At 42.4% G+C, this 17,761-nt stretch overlaps 2 long non-coding RNA genes and 1 pseudogene across 2 annotated transcripts in view; 2 read left to right on the top strand and 1 right to left on the bottom strand.

The window, feature by feature from the left end:
• The first annotated feature begins 908 nt into the window (after positions 1-908).
• Positions 909-13,156, top strand: LOC119059888 (uncharacterized). Its single transcript, XR_008391484.1, has 4 exons — positions 909-990; positions 1,491-1,583; positions 3,231-3,371; positions 12,991-13,156. It is a non-coding gene; the product is annotated as an uncharacterized LOC119059888 (long non-coding RNA).
• Positions 1,577-17,761, bottom strand: part of LOC128627321 (uncharacterized) — a 31,298-nt gene continuing 15,113 nt past the window's right edge. Inside the window, exon 3 of the long non-coding RNA XR_008391483.1 lies at positions 1,577-1,732. This is a non-coding gene — a long non-coding RNA (uncharacterized LOC128627321). The remainder of the gene's footprint in view (positions 1,733-17,761) is intronic.
• Positions 10,152-10,621, top strand: LOC119059883 (40S ribosomal protein S20-like; annotated as a pseudogene).

A 17,761-nucleotide genomic window follows, 5' to 3' on the forward strand; every position in this document is an offset into this window, starting at 1 on the left:
TCTCTCCAGCCTAAGACACCCACAGTGGCAGAGTCACCTCCTACTACAATTACAGGTCGCTGTTCCTCTCAGCCCTCCAGCTTCAGAACTTCTAGAGAACATGGGCTGAAAAGGCCTCTGCAGGCTTATCCCCCATGTCCCAGGCATGTTGAATTGTGAAAGGCAGAGGACAGGCCCAGTACGCCTTGTTTAATAGTTTGGTTCACATGCCGCTATTCAGACCCACTCTGCTAAAAGAGGTTCTGGGTGGTGTGGCCTCCCCGCACCTGTCTCCCTTCTGGTGCACACCTGAGCAGTGCAGAGTTCTGTTCCTAAACACCCATAACTGCATCTGGCTGTGACAAAACACTGGGTTGCTCCACCTGCTGCTTCCACAGCAGGGCAAGTGTCCAGGTCAGCCCATCCCACTGCCAGTCAGCAGACTCCCAAAGCCGTAGGGGCATGTACCCTGGCTGAGTGGGGCCACTCCCCAAGGAGGAGACACAGCTTAGAAGCATCTAGTGGATACCGAGAGCAAGCTCTCTCACCTCAACCTGTTCCACCCCACAGCTTTGGAAGAGAGAGGAGAAGCTGCTCAGAAAAGAAGCTGAGGTCTCAAGAGTCTTCTTAGCTTGATTGGGCTGACACAAGGGAATGCATGACTGTGTACCTGCCCACTCAAAACTATCCTTGCAGATAAATGGACAGGGAACCAGTAAATGGCTTCTTAACAAATTTTTCATCACATTATGAGCAGTTCATTTCCCGATGTCGTTTCCACCTTCTTTCACACCATGTGGCTAGGAAGCCCAGACTTTTGGCTTCTGTTAATCAAAATATGTACATATGGTTGATTCTACCTACATTTTAAACAATTTTAAAATATATATGTATATATATTTATTGATTTTTAGAGGAGGGGAGAGAAAGAGAGAAACATCGATGTGAGAGAGAAACATCAACTGGTTGACTCCCTTACACACGCCCACCGGAATCAAACCTGCAACCTGGGTAATTGCCCCGACCAGAACCCACAGACGTTTGATACATGGGATGATGCTCCAACCAACTGAGCCACACTGACCAGGGCTACCTACATTTTAAAATCATAGCAGACTTTTATCTCTCTTTTTTTTTGGAGGGGCACCAATCCTATCAGGTAATCTTAGTTTTCTTTAATTATCAATATTCCTAAGGTATTTGACCTGTGTTACCACCCCTTTGATAAAATTTTTGAAATCACACCTGCTAAAAGAGTGTCTCTTTATATCAGTGAGACTCTTTGAAGAGATGTGGCATGTTATTTTTCCCCCCTTATCCTTCAGACAAAGGGAAGCAGTGGGAGTCTTATTAAGACAGCCTGCAAAACATGCTTCATTTTTTTTTGGCTCATAGATAAAACCAGTTTCTTACCATATAACCCCAAGCATGTATCTTTACACCAATAACCATAGACTGGCTCCTGAGTTTTATAGCCAAACCTTTGTTGCTCAGTCTTGCTTGTCTTCTAGGTAAGAGACCCTCTCTTCTATCCCAGATCACCTCCACTGGAAAGCACAAGGCCAGTCTGATGGGAACTTCATTGTTGTGCAGGGAACTGCAAGGTTTGGATGCCATTCCTATTTCGTATCATGAGTTCCACCTTGGCTGTGGGTACTCCAGAAGGTGTACTCCTCGGGTGGAAGCAGGGTGGGAATTGCAGGGAAGAAGCTTTTGTGTATAAAGTAAATGGTCTCATGGGATATGCTGAAACCTGAGGAAGCAAAGAAGCTGCACTTAGAAAACAATGCCTCCTGAATTCACCTTGGACAGGACAGGCAGTTTCCTACCATTGACTCATTCATTACATTAATTTGTATAAACACTTAATTTCTTTAAGTAAATAAACACTGCTCTTCTTTTTACCCATTTCTGGAGGATGCACCCCAAGGGGCTACATTCAGGCACCAAATTTGCATCCCCCCCCCAAGCCAGCACATTTACATACAAGACAAGCAAGGCAAATGCAAATGTACACAGAAAAAAAAACAAAATCCCCCTTTTATAAGACAGAAACTAGAGGGTGGTAGAGTCTATGATTTCATAACCTTTAGCTCACCAAAAACGCTATCAGTGACGCAGGGTTCCCTGACCACCAGAAAGCAAAACCAGAGATTGTCACTAGAGAATGTTTTGGGTTGCCCTACAGTGATTTCTCAACCCCCAAGTTAGAAGTAGGTGGGGCCCTAAATCTCATGTCACACAACCTGAAACCAAGAGAGAACCAGAAATTAAACTATCCTTCTGACAACCCTATATCCAAAGCAGGAATAGAAATACTAACTAAAGCAACCATGGGCTGACCTGCCCACTTCCCTTCTGAAGCACCAGAAAAAAAAAAACAACCCAGGTTCAAATGGCCGCTGTTTCATGGCGGAGGCAGGCCAGGCAGCAATTCCAGTGGTCAGCATCAAGCAGGAGTCTCCTACAGAATGGATCCCTCGTCCAGTGGAGACCTAGGCAAGTAAGCCTTGGACAAACTGCTGCTGCCGAATGCTTCACCGAGCATCCACACCAGGCCCAGAGGGAGTCCCTTTAGGAGAGTTCCATCTGAGTTGCCAAATGTGGTACTGGAACTCAGGGGGTTCCCCTCTTGGGATGTCCTGTTGCAGAATAAGATGTGGTTTTCATTTGATAATTTTATTTACTTGAAGCAAGTAAAGGAGACAGGGGACTCACACCCAAAGCTCAGCCTTCCTGAAGGGAGGCTTAGCTATCGCTTATATACACTATTTAGTCAATTACATATTGATTTTTTTGCAGTTAGCTACACTCGTTGAGTTCCTGTCAAGCATGTTCTGTTTAAAACTATATCTACAAAGTACTGTGCTACATTTTAACATTTAGCAAGATACCATTTAGTAAGAATTGCCCAGACCTTGAGACTCTTGTTCTATCTAACATTTATACTGTCAAATGAACTAAAAAGGAGTCTGGAGGCTTTGGCTAGAAATAAATGGCAAAGATTTATTTAAGGGATTAGGATTTGCAAACCAGAAACACAACTAGGCAATACCCAGTGTGTTCTGAGGAAGAAAGAAAAGCTAAGAGTTCTTAGAGTAAAGAGTACATTCTTCCCTTTCAGCCATAACAATTGACGGGAAGATCATAGTCTTAGTGCTCTCTTTCTTAGAGATTCACTGCATCCTTGGAGCTCCTGGTAGAAGAGGTTGACTAATCCAGCTTGTCTCTCTCTCGTTTCCTGATTGCAGCAGCCTGTGGAGACTGAAGTGATGCACTTCAGCAGCTCTAAGAGTGAAGTAGTCCTGGCTCCAGTGTCCTGAGGTCCTCGTGCCTGTCAGATGATAACTAGAGCCTGGCTCAGCCAGGATCCCCTAAAAGAACAGTGCCAGGTGAGTTAACTGAGAATGAGCAGTTCAGGAGGACCTGTAGCCAGGGGATCAAAACACTCAGGTGTTTCTCTTGATCGGAAACTGTCTTCCCTCAAGCCAGAAGAAAGCGCTCTCTGACTGTGGGGTCTGTGTGTCAGCCAAGCAAGGATTTGATAACCTACGTTACCTGCATGGATGAGCTTGAGTAAGAAGACAGAAACAGCTGCACAAGGATTGATGGGATGGCATTTGAGGATGTGTATGAAGTAGACAACAGTAGACACTTAAGTCAGACCTTCACTTCCTGCTGGATTTTAGCAGTTTCCTTTATGCTTTTAGATTTAGTTCTCTATTCCCAGCCTGAAGACACATCAGATACTGGTACAAATGTGATAAATGTGACTGAATATGCTGAGGAAATTTATCAGTACCTTAGAGAAGCAAGATCCTCCACCAACAAAAAGATTGTCATACTTGCTTTATTCTAGAACCAAACCCAAAATAACTCCAAGTTATACCTTTATCTTTGTTGAGACAGGTTGAGATCATTTTTGCTATCATGTACACTTACCACCTGCAATCCTCAGCTTTCTTCTGAAGGCTGGTGCTATTCCTCACTGATAGCATACCATTTGGGGACTTCCTCTTTAGACCCCTCCCCCACACTTCAGGAATCTTGCCCTGAACTCAGGGCCAAATATGCCCCTGGATGATTGCCAGCTTAGTCCTACTAGTATATAACTACTTGCTTTTGTTTCTAACTCAAGCTTTGTTTGCTCGGTACTTGAGGCTCCCCACCCCACCTTTTCATCTCTCTTTTTCCATTTATGTATGCATGTATATATTTTTGGCTTAGTGCATTTGGACTAACCTTCCACTGATACCTGATTTGGCCTTGGAATCCTTCCATGGTGAACTCCCTCCACAGGTAGCCAAAGGAAGATCCTGTTCTATCCCCTGCTAAACTGAGGCTGTTGGCATAGAAGTAGGAAGGGCGTTCTCTGTCTTTTGTCTTGCCCAATTCTGTTGCTCTGAGGGAGAATGGAGTTGCCCCTAGGAGAGAGAATGCTGAATTGGTGAGGTACTTGGGAGCATGTGACCCTGTCCTCAATGGTGTTGCCTTTACAATTCACAGAGACCTTACCTGCTTGCCAAGGTGTTTTGCCATATAGTACTTAGTTTTTCAGTCCTCGAGGCTACCCAATTCTCCAGGAAGCCTGAGTAGTTGGTGTTCTTACAGTCCATTTAACTGAAAAAGGCAGTCCATGAATGTGTTGCCACAATTCAAGGTCAGGCAGGTTTGTGGTATTCGTACAAACGGAAAAATATTCACAGAGCTGTTGTGATGCCTGGCATGCCTTTATTCATTGATGGGTGAGCCATGCACACTGCAAGCTGTGTGTCTGTCTGCATATCTCTGGCACATGTCATGGCCCCTGCTCCCCAGAGTGGCACCCACTGTGGCACCTGTCCCCTTGTGTGTGTCTCCCATCATCACCCCCAGCAGGGAGTCCCTACCAGTTTAAGTACTAGAGGGGAACAAAGCCAGAAAACGGCCAGAATATTACGTAACATAACATAATTCATACACAAGCCCACTCCATGTTATGGGAATGGTTTATCGAACCCAGTCTGAAGGCTATTGAGAACACTGGTTATGGTCCCAGTGTGCACTGGGTATCAGTGGGAGGTTAGTCCACATGCACTGGTTAGGGTCCCATAGGCCTCGCCAAGGCTATGGGACACAGCTTCCCTTAGTTCCCCAGACACCTGGGGAAGCTCCACTTATCCTACAATGAAGAGAAATGTAAAGAGATTTTGGTTTAACTGCAATGTAATTAACGGCCTGGCAGAGGACAACAGTACAAACCAGACAAGGTCAGGATCCACTGAGGTTGAGATCTTCTCATCCCCTGGGGAGCAGAGCTCTAGTCTTTGCCCCCAAACATGATCTGGAGTGATATTACCCTTTATATGTAATCCCAAAGGGTTTGTGGCATCTATCACAAGAAGGCAGTCTTACAGCCCTGGCTAGTGTAGCTCAGTGGATTGAGCGCAGGCCTGCAAACCAGAGGATCTTGGTTTGATTCCCAGTCAGGGCACATGCCTGGGTTGCAGGCCAGTTCCCACCCAGGAGAGGCAACCATACATTGATATTTCTCTCCCTCTCTCCTTCCCTTTCCTTCTAAAGATAAATAAATAAAATGTTTAAAATAAAATTTTAAAAAAACCAAGAAGGTAGTCTTACAGAGTGGTCACTCAGTATGTCCTGTTGGAACTTTCCTCTGTACTGGTTCCTACATGGGTTCCTTCCTTTCAGGCTTTCAGTTGGATTGGAGGCTTCAACTCAGTTCTTACAGATTAGGTTATGTGTTATGTGCAGGTTAAAACTGGTGGAATCTGTTTCTGTGGTTCCTTGACAACTACAACAGCTAGGATTCAGAGTAATGGGCAACCTTTCTCAAGAAAGTAATTTGGAGGAACAGTTGTGGTTTTAGCCCTGGCTGCACATTAGAATCAGCTGGAGCACTTTAAATCAACTGATGCCTAGACCCCACCCTAGACTTAAGTCTGAATCTCTAGGTTTGGGACAAGCCTTGGTTATATTTAAAAAACAGGGACTTATTGGGGTGATCACTTTGTAAGTGGTATAAACGTCTAATCATTATGTTGTATAGCTGAAATTAATATAATATATGTCAATTATTGAAAAATTTTAAAAATAATTTAAAGGATTTCCACCAAGAGGGAGGCGTAGGTGGAAACACTTTGCTTCCTCGCACAACCAAATCTAAAAACAATAAAGTTTTAATAACAATAAACGCAATCAAACCACAGAAGATCGAATAATTTGGAGTCCAAAAACAACAAACCGCTCAGCTAAACCAATGAGAGGGGCGAAGCCAGCAGCAGAGCAGGTCAGGCAAAAAAGATCCTCCAACCTGGGCTCGCACAGGCAGCAGAGGGTGTGGATCCGAGGTGCGGGGTAGCTACAGGAGGACCCAGGGAAGGTGCTGTGTGGCTGGCTGTCTGTGGTCGTACATTTGCGCTCAGATAAACCAGTGAAGAGACGTGCATTGAGACAGACCTCGCAGGCCCTGGCGCAGGGCTGTGGGCTTGCACATTTCCACTCAGATAAACAGGTGGGGGCGAGCAGTGGGATGGACTGGGCAAGCAGAGAGGACCGCCATGGCTCCCTCTCTGACCCCACCCCCACATACAGTGTCACAAACCAGCTACCTGGGTGGCACCGCCCTGGCAAACAACTAAGGCTCCGCTCCTCATATGTAACAGGCACAAACAGATCAAAACATGGCTCAAGAACAACTCAGAGCCCCAGAGCCAATAAATCTAAGCAATGAAGAAATAGCCAAACTTTCAGATGCACAATTCAAAACATTGGTGATCAGGATGCTCACAGAACTGGTTGATTTTAGTCACAAATTAGAGAAACATATGAAGGCTAAACTAATTGAAATGAATGGAAATACACAGGAAACCAATAGTGATGGAAAGGAAATGGACTCAAATCAAAGGAGTAGACCAGAAGGAGGAAAAAAATGACCAAACAGAAAAGGATGAAGAAACAAGAATTCAAAAAAATGAGGAGAGGCTCAGGAACCTTCAGGACATCTTTAAACATTCCAACATTCGAATTATAGGGGCACCAGAAGGGGAACAGGAACAGCCACCAGTGGAAAACTTATTTGAACAAATAATAAAGGAAAACTTCCCCAATCTGGCAAAGGAAATAGACTTCCAGGAAATCCAGGAAACTCAGAGAGTCCCAAAGAAGTTGGAACCAAGAAGGAACACACCAAGGCACATCATCATTACATTAGCCAAGATTAAAGTGAAGGAGAGAATCCTAGAAGCAGCAAGAGATAAGGGGACAGTCACCTACAAAGGAGTTCCCATCAGACTGTCAGCTGATTTATCAAATGAGACCTTACAGGCAAGAAGGGACTGGAAAGAGGTATTCCACGTCATGAAATCCAAAGACCTACATCCAAGACTGATCTATCCAGCAAAGCTTTCATTTAGAATGGAAGGATAAATAAAGTGCTTCTCAGATAAGACCAAATTCAAGGAGTTCATCATCACCAAGCCCTTATCATATGAAATGTTAAAGGGACTTATCTAAGAAAAAGAAGATAAAAAAAGATGAATAGTGAAAGGACAGCAAACTCACAGTTATTAACAACCACACCTAAAACAAAAGCAAACTAAGAGGACAGCTAGATCAGGAGCAGAACCATAGAAATGAAGCTCACATGGAGGGTTAGCAACAGGGGAGTGGGAGAAGGAGAAGGGGGGAGAAGGTACAGAAAATAAGTAGCATAGATGGTAGGTAGAAAATAGACAGGGGGAGGGCAGGAATAGTATGGGAAATATAGAATCTAAAGAACTTGAGACACGTGGTCATAAACTAAAGGAGGGGAATGGTGGGGGAGGGGGTGTGCAAGGTGGAGGGGAATGAAGGGGGAATAGAACAACTGTAATGGCACAATTAATAAAATATATATTAAAAATAAATAAAATATATTAAAATAAATAAATAATAATAAAAAGTAAGTTATCTTTTTCTCTCTCCAAACCCCAGTCCTACTTTCCAAAGTTACTACCAGTTCTTGCATACACCTCCTGAAAAATATGTCTGTGTATCTCTGTTTATCTATTTTTTTATTTAACACAAATAAGATCATTGCTTCTCAGCCTTTTGGGTAAGATCAAGTGTAGTAATACAAATAAGATCATATTGCTGTGCACATTAGTTTTTTTAAAAACAAAACACAGATCTTTCCATGTCCATATATGTAGTTCTACCTCATGTTTCAGTAACTGCATACTTCTCCATTACACAGATGTATTTAACCTGCTGGCTGATACATGTCTAAGTGCTTTCCAATGTTGCAGTAAACACTGTGCCCATGATTTTGGTGTAATTTTGTGGGAATATACCTTGGGTAAATTCCTAGAGGTCGAATTGTTGAGTCAGTGAGAACAAGCATTCAAAATGTTGACATTGCCTTCTAGAAGAGTTGAATGTGTTTACGCTCCCAGGAACACTGTAGGAGGGTGCATATTTCCCATAATCTTGTGAACACTGGGCATTACCAAACCTTTGTTCACCAATCTGATAGATGGCAAATGAAATTTCATTGTTTTGTGATGCATTTTTTAAATTATGAGTTCTTTAATTAATTGAAGACCTTTCACACATCTATTAGCTATTTCTTTCTTTTTTTTTAAATCCTCACCTGAGGACAAGCTTATTGATTTGAGAGAGAGGGAAAGGGAGGGAGAAAAAGAAGGAGAGAAACACTAATATGAAAAAGAAACAGCAATCAGTTGCCTCTCATATGCGCCCCAATAAGGGCGAAACCTACAAGCCAGGCGTGCATCCTGGCTAGCAACTGAACTTGTGACCTTTTGGATTATGGGACAATACTTCAACCAGCTGAGCCACACCAGCCAAGGCTATTTCTTTTCTTGTAGTTTACTCATATCCTCTGCCTTTTTGGTGATTAGTTTATGAGTCTGGGTGTTTGAACCATTGTCTAGTATCCCAGGAAACTTACTATATTAAATAACTCTGTGAACTTCATCTTTGCCCAAGTATGAGCCTTAACTAATCATAGAGAATTAGTGGCCCCTGAAAGTTCAAATAAGGAACTGCTCTTTGAGCTTCTGTTCACTGGTACTTGGCCCAACCAGCTGATCACACCCTACTTCTTGTGTGACCATCATCCCGAGAAAGAAACCCTATACCCATCAGCAATCTCTCTATTCCCTTTTCCTGTCAGCCCCTGGCCATCACTAATCTATCTCTGTAGATTTACCTATTTTGGACATTTCACATAAGTAAAATCATATAATATGTCATTCTTTGTGACTAACTTCTTTCACTTAGCATAAAATTTTCAAGGTTTGCCCATGTCATAGTATAATTTAGTATTTCATTTCTTTTTATGGATAAATAATATTCCATCATATGGATATACTACATTTGTTTATCCATTCATTTGTTTATCCATAGATATTTGGTTTGTTTCCACGTTTGAGCTGTTATGAAAAAATTGCTATGAACATTTGTGTACAAGTTTTGTATAAACATATGTTTAACTCTCTTGGTTAGGAGTAGAGTTGCTGGGTCACATGGCAACTCTATGTTTACAATCCTAAAAACTACCAAACCATTTTCCATAGCAGCCACACCATTTTACATCCCCACCAGCAATGTATGAGTGTCCCAGTTTCTCCATATCCTTGTCAACACTTGTTATTGTCCATCTTTTTTATCATAGCCATTCTAGTAAGTATGAAGTGGTATCTCACTGTGGTTTCAATTTGTATTCCTTTAATGACTGATGTTGTTGAACATCTTTGCATGTGCTTATTAGACATTTGTATATCTTCTTTGGAGAAATGTCTATTCAAATCATTTGCCCATATTAAAATTAGATTTCTTGTCTTTTTATTGTTGAGTTGCAAGAGTTCTTGATATATTCTGGATACTGAAACTTGGTCAGGTATATGGTTTAAATACTTTCTTCCATTTTGTAGGTTGCATTTTCACTTTGTTGATAGTTTCCTTTAATGCAGACAGGTTTTTAACTTTGGTGAAGTCCAATTTAACAATTTTTACTCTGGTCGGTTGTACTTTTGATGTACATCTAAAAAACCTTTGTCTAGTCCAAGATCACAGAGGTTTGCTCTTACGGTTTTTTTCCCTTTCCTTTCCTTTCTTTTCTTGTCTTGTCTTTTTTCTTTTCTTTTCTTTTTTGAGGAAGTTGCAGCTGTAGCTGACTGCTGTTCAGCCCACTTCTGCTCCTGGCTCACCACTGTTTGCTCTCACTGAGAAACAAGTCAGTCAGGAAGCCTCACCTCAGCAATGGCTTTTAAAGATATAGGAAAGACACCCATGGAACCAGAGGTGGCAATTCACTGAATTAGAATTACTCTAACCAGTTGGAATGTAAAGTCTTTGGAGAAGGTGTATGCTGACTTAATTGGAGGTGCAAAGGAAAAGGATCTCAAAGTGAAAGGATCTCAAAGTGAAAGGACCAGTCTGAATGCGTACCTAGACTCTGAAAATCACTACAGGAAAAACTCCCTGCAGGGAGGGTTCCAAGACTTGGGATCGATTTCAGATGAGGATCCACAAGCAACTCACTGACCTGCACACCCCTTCTGAGATTGTTAAACAGACTACTTCCATCAGTATTGTGCCAGGAGTTGAGGTTGAAGTTACCACTGCAGATGCCTGAATCAATCTTTTTAATAAATTAACTATCAGTTGTTTAAAAAATTTTGCTTTTATGTTTTTTTCTAGAAGTTGTTAGTTTTAGCTTCTATGTTTAGGTCTTTGATCAATTTTCAGTTAATTTTTGTGTATAGTGTGAGGTAAAGGCCCAATTTCATTCTTTTGCATGTAGCTATCTAGTTGTCCTAGCATGGTTTGTTAAAAAGACTATTCTTGTCCACATTGAATCGTCTTGGCACCTTTGTCAAAAATCAATTAACAGTAAGCCCTGAATGGGTATCTCAGTTGGTTAGTGCATCATCCCGACATACCGAGGTTTGATCCCTGGTCAGAACACATACAAGAATCAGCCAGTGAATGCATAAATAAGTGGAACAACAAATCAATGCTTCTATCTCCACTCCCTCTCCCCCTTGCTTTCTCTAAAATCAATAAATAAAAATTTTTTAAAATTTGCCTTCATATCCAAATTTATTTTTAAAAAATCAGTTGATGCCCTGGCTGGTGTAGCTCAGTGGATTGAGCCTGGGCCTGAGAACCAAAGGATTGTGGTTCAATTCCCAGTCAGGGCACTTGCCTGGGTTGCAGGCCAGTTTCCATCAGGGGACGCATAAGAGGCAACCATACATTGATATTTCTCTCCCTTTCTCCTTCCCTTCCCCTCTAAAGATAAATGGATAAAGTCTTAAAAAAATAAAATACAAAATAAAGAAACCAGACATTATAGCACCCACAACCCTCCTGTGCTCTCTTACTCTCTCTATTTCCCTCCCCAGGGAAACCGCTATCCAGCCTTTCAACAGCATAGATTAGTTTCAGCACAGTTTTTAAAAATAGACCAGAAATAGTATGTACTCTCATACCTGGCTTTTTTTTACCAACATCATGTTTGTAAGAATTATTCATATTGTTGTATGCAGTTGTCATCCATTTCCATTATCATATAATATTCCATTGTGTGAATATACCACAATTTATTGATCTATCAACTATGATGATAATATTCCCATTTGGGGCTATTGCAAATAGCAGGCACTATGTTTTATTCATCTTCATACCTCCAGCATTTCATACATGCCTGGCATAATGGCTTGTTTATAAACAGGTGAGAGAATTGAAGGGGTTCTTTTCCACTGTATTCTTGGATGGTCACATAATACCTGAAATATTAGATTCAATACTGGTACCGTAAACATTTTCAAATGTTTAAAAGGGGCCATTAATAACTTGAATTGACTATAGAAGGCAACCATGGTGGTTTATCTAGAGACCATGCAGTGACGGGTATGCTGGAAGGCTCTGAGAAGTTTATTATGGAAACAAAACACAGGGGCTCAGATGTGGACCAGGTTGTTTTGAAGACAACACTGGGCCAGTGGCTAAATATTTGGTGAGGCAGCTTTCTGCTCAATAGCAATCATGATACTGACTCATATTTGAAGACCACTTACCATATACCAGGCTCCGGCATGTGCTTAGGGCATGGTATCCATTATTCTATGAGCTGCCTAGTGAAACTGTGACCACTCCCTGGTGGTCGTGCCCCAGGGAGTCACAGTTACAACATCATGGAAAAGCCCTCCTATGACTTACTTGGCTCATTGCCCTGCTCACCTCCTAATAGAAGTGTCTTCTTTCCTGAGAGTTATATCCTGAAGCGCCTCCCTGGGTCCCACCATAGCAACCAAATTATCAAGTGTTTCTGTCAGGAGCTTCCTTCTACTCCCACCCACCCATCCTAGCCAGGACCCCTCCTCTCTTCTCCAGGATGTCTGTCCAGCATTGCTCTCTTCTTCCAGTCACTCAAAACTTTTACCTGCATGGATGATGTCTCTGGCTGGGGGTGCAGGGGCAAGGCCACAGCAGAATGACCCCTCAGGTAGCCAAGAGTCATTTTGGGTTATCCTAAAGTTTGTTCTTTTGAGACAAAAAGTGTGAGACAGGAGCAATGAAATTTAGAAAGTGCCTGAAAAAAAAAAAAAAGCCCTGTAGAAATTCTCTAGATGTATCTATCCAGCTTAGGTCTCAGAAAGAAGAAAAACCCGGACAAATACATCTGGGTTGCTGAATGCAAAAGGCATGTGTTAGGAGAAGCATAATGCTGTCATCCTCACAGGACAGGCTCTGCTGCTGGCTCTGGGACAGGACGCTCTATCTCACCATTGGCACCTGAGGCCGAGACCTGGCAGACACAGAATCACTAAAAAGACAGGGCTCTGAGTTAGACAAGCAGGTATTATGAAGTGCTGGCGTCTGTGTCCCCTTTCTCCCCACATTCTGTCCCCTGTCTTGCTTTCTCTGCTCCATTCCCTGCCCCAGAACTCTGCTCTCTCCTCACTCTTGTTTCTTCTGAATCCTTTTTTTTTTTGGCAGGAGGCTAGAGGGAGCCCAGGATTTAGGAAGCTGGACAACATGTGCCAGATCCCGGAAGCCTCGCTCTCCCCCACTCCAGCAACTATAATTCGTGTCTTCTATTTTTTCTCTCCTGCCAGACAAAGCCAAACACACATCAACAGTGTTAACACAATAAATGTCAGCAGCCCTGACCTTTCTCTCTGGACCATGCTGTGACTTGCTTATACGGGCACTTAGAGAGGATTAGCACTGACCTGAGGCTGCGGGCGCTGCACTGAGGCTCGATGGGAATCAAAATACAGTTTACCTTATTTGACTTAAAAATTTTGTACTTGAAAGATAGAATCCTCTAGAGTAATACACGGGGACTTACACATACACAACTTTAAATTGGATTTTAAAATTAGTTTGCCAGCCGTTTGCTAGGTCGTGCCTCAGGTTCTCGTGCTTGATTAATATTGGGTCCGTTTGGGAAATGAGGCCAAGAGGGGCAGAGGGACTGCCAAGGCCGTAGGATCCTGGATGCCTGGGGACTTTCCCAGGAGCCCTGGCAGTTGTTGCCATGGGCCTTTAAAAACCCTCAGAACCCTGGCACCACAGTCTGTGTCTTGCCCATGGAAATTGACAGAGCCCAGACCACCTCCCTGACACCAGGCTGCACCTCATCCCCGCACAGCCTCTTCTAGACCAAGGTCTAGGGGGGAAAAAAGAGAGAGAGAGAGAGAAAGAAATTAAGGAGAACTATGTTCAGCTAGATCTTTTATACTTTTTGTGGCAAAATATTTACTTTAGTGCCTGTATTTACCACCTTCAAATGAGGCATACATACATGCTCAGAATTCTCATCTTCCTCCTCTATTCCTGCTTGATGGTTCTTTATCTTTGAGGTCTCAGCCAGAATGTCATTTGCTCAGGGAAATATGAGGGGCAGCAGAGTATGGTGCTTAACCACAGTAGTGTGTCGGGGCTTGAATCCTGGCTCAGCACTTCCTGGCTGTGTGACCTTAGACTAGTCACTTAACCCCTCCATGCCTTAGCTTCCTGATCTGTGAAATGGGGATAGTGACAGCTCTTACCTCATTAAGGTTATTGTGACCATTCAATGACTCAGCATATAGTGTATAGAATAGGTAAAGTGCTTAAAACATGGCCTGGCATATAATAAGCTCTGCCCTTACTACTCTACAGTACATCTCCCAAGGCTCAGTTGCCTGTGATGGTTTGTGCTATTCCAGCTTCTTGTACTTCTGTGTACTTCCTGACCTCCTTTATCTTTATTGCTTAATTTTCTGTCTTCATGAGGGCAGGACCCACTGTCCATTCCTTATGACCTAAACTGTGCTAAGCCTATGTCCAATCCTTACAATCTAATCTGTTCGCAAGAAATGTTTTTTTGTTAATTTATTTATTTTGTAAGAAATGTCTTTTTTAAAGATTTTATTTATTTATTTTTAGAGAGAGGGGAAGGGAGGGAGAAAAAGAGGGGGAGAAATGTTAATGTGTGAGAGATACATCAATTGGTTGCCTCTTGCACACTCCCAGCTGGGGATTTGGCCCACAACCCAGGCTCATGCCCTGACCAGGAATCGAACTGGTAACCCTTCGGTTCACAGGCTAGCACTCAGTCCTCTTAGCCACACCAGCCAAGGCAGATTTGCTTTTGACTATAATAATAAATGAAATATTAAAAAGAAGAAATGGGCCCTAGCTGAGTGGGTCAGTTGGTTGGAGCCTTGTCCCATACACCAAAAGTTTGCAGGTGTGATCCCCAGTCAGGACATCAACCTAGGCTGTGGGTTCCATCCTTGGTCAGGACACATACGGGAGGCAATCCATCAATGTTTCTCTCTCATATCAATGTTTCTCTTTCTCTCTAAAAAAATCAATAAACATATCCTCCAGTGAGGACTTAAAAAAAAGAAGAAGAAATGGTAAAAGGCAAATGTGATCCAGAAGACAGAGAAACCTGAAGTTCTTGGGTCACTTTTCTTCATCTATTAATATATCTTTTTCATCTGCTTGGCCTTTTCATTTTGTTTGGCTGTTAAACGAAGAGAGAGTTAACGAGTTTCAAGTTCCAGAATTATGAGGATAAGGCTTTGTAATTACGTCTTTTGTGGGAGACTTCCACCCCTATCTAGTTTTTCAAAATCTAATTAAATATTAAATGCATATAAAAAATAGGTTATATGAGCAAAATATTGTAAAATGCACACCCAAATACTTATAACCCAGCTTAAGATATAAGTAAAACCCAAATTCCTGAATCCCCCTTGTACCACTCTCCCCACCCCAGCCCCACCTAATTTTTGTTGATATTCCTTTGTTTTTCTTCATATACTGCCTTAAAAATACCTGTTCCTGAACATATGCTAGTTTTGCATGTTTTTGAACTTTGTGTAAAATAAGTCATGCAGCATCTATTCTTTGATTTGCTTTTCCCACATGGCACTGCTGGTGTCTGTGGCAATTGTCTATGCTGTGGCATATAGCTGTGTAATCTTCTACTGCGAATACTCTGTTGTTTTCTTCTTCATTCTCTCAATGGCTGTGTGGGTTGTTTGCAGTTTTTTGCTATTGCTGGCAGTGCTGCTATGACATTCTTACATGTAACAACTAAGGCCTATGGTCGAGATCTTCTTTGGGGTTTTTTCCTGGATTCTAAGGTTTATACATTTTCAACTTATCTAGGTAATGCTAACTTGAATCCTCTTTCCTGCTGTGTTCATCTTATGGTTCTATCAGACCTGTCAGAAATGGGCTTTGAACTTGCCCTGTGACGGCCCCCACTTCTGGGCTCAAGCGCCTGGGCCGCTTAGAAAATACCCCCTTGTGACTTGAGTGGGTTTCCTCTGGCTCACAAGCACCACTCAGAGCTCCACAGACAGGAGCAAATTCTGTTGCCTCAAAGCTCTCTAAAAACCAAACAGGGATCTAGAAAGAACATTCTGATCAACTCATTTCTTATGGTAATAAAGGCTTTAATGTTTCTTCACCTAAATGAAAGTGATACTAAAAACATTCATTTCCAGGCCCTGGCTGGTGTGGCTCAGTGAATCGAGCGCAGGCCTACAAACCAGACAATCGTGGTTCAATTCCCAGTCAGGGCACATACCAGGGTTGCAGGCCTGTTCCCTGCAGGCCCGTGCCCAGCAGGGGACGCACAAAAGGCAACCATACATTGATGTTTCTCTCCCTCTCTCCTTCCCTTCCCCTCTAAAGATAAATAAATAAAATCTAAAAAAAAGAAATAGCATAAAAAAAAACAACATTCATTTCCACCCTAGCCAAGTGGTTCAGTTGGTTAGCACATTGTCTTGTACCCCTTTTCTTGTACCCCAAAAGGTCGTGGGTTTGATCCCCTGGTCGGGGCACAGAGGAGGTGGCCAATCAATGTTTCTCTCTCTCTCTCTCTCCCCCTCCCTCCCACCTTCCTTCCTTTCCAGATTGTAAGCAGGAATCATACCGTGTATGTAGGTCAGTACCTTCCCTATCTTCTGTACCAATAAATGTTGCATTTTGTGATGTGGTCATGAATATGATAATGCAGAGGATAAAAAAAACAAATAAAAGGATAATATCCTCTGTTTCAGATTAGGCCTTCCTCCCCCACTCACACCCCAAATTCTGCCATAAAATACTCAGCATAACTCTATCCTATTCTGCATAAAATAAGGAAGCAAAATTCTAGGGAATAGAGAAGTTGAAAAAGCAAACTAACACATTTTTTTAAATGACTCAGATAGCCTAGGGAAGATAAATAAACAACTTGGACCTGAGACAAAAGGGAAGCAATCCAGGTGCTTCTGAGTCTGAGCCAAGCCAAAACCTGACCTGGATAGCCAAACCGGCAGCTGCTGCTGGACCAAGTATGCAGGATGAGTTGATAATAAAGGAAAGCTGATTACAAAAGAAGAAAGTGCAAAATTAAACCTCAGTGGTCATCTCTGACATACTGGTGGGTTAATATTGCATCAGCTGAAATGTTTTTTAAAAATGCCTCCCCCCCGCACACCTTTAGTAAGTAGAGTGCGACAAACGGTTGTAAAGGCCAAGGGCCTTGAGTAGAAACCTCATCTGATTTGGCACCTGTGGGGCCATGACAGTCACCTCACAGTTGTGTAAGCTTCTTGTTTTGAAGGGTAAATAAACTGTGTTTAAAGGGAAAACAAATATTCTGGGGAGAACTTGCCTTTGGTAGGAAGTGGAACCACCTATCCTAATTCATGGGTTATAAGAAGTGGGGAAAAGTGGGAACAACTGTAATAGCATAAACTATATATATATAAATATTTGCATAAACTATATATATGCAAATATAATTTAAAACAAATAATTGCAGACAGCTGTACTTGAACAATAAAATTAAAATGTAAAAAATAACAAATAAAAATGCAAAATAAATAAAAGAGTAAAAAAAGTCTCCCTCTCGCTCTCTCTCTCTCCCCCCATCCCACCCCCACCTCCTCTTTCTCCCTCTCTTTTTGAAGTCACTTCATCAGTCCATCTTGCCCATCTTTGCAAAGCCCATCCTGGTAAACATTTACTTTCACCTCAGGACTCTTTCTTAACAATGTATGGTGGTTTTCTGTTTCCTAATGCATGGAATATAAATGTCATCAAGCCTGGCTCTGAGGCCCCAGCAATCTAGCCCCTTTCTATCTTCCTGAAGTTCTTACCCTGCCATACAGCTAGCCCAGTCCCTGCTGAGTGCACTGAGCTCTTTCTCTCAGCCTGAGGCAGATAGTATCTTGCACAACCAGAATGGAGCTTTGCGGGAACCACTCAT

Source organism: Artibeus jamaicensis, unplaced genomic scaffold (assembly GCF_021234435.1).
Source record: "Artibeus jamaicensis isolate MK-2021 breed Jamaican fruit bat unplaced genomic scaffold, CSHL_Jam_final contig_384, whole genome shotgun sequence".
NCBI classification, from domain to species: Eukaryota; Metazoa; Chordata; class Mammalia; order Chiroptera; family Phyllostomidae; genus Artibeus; species Artibeus jamaicensis.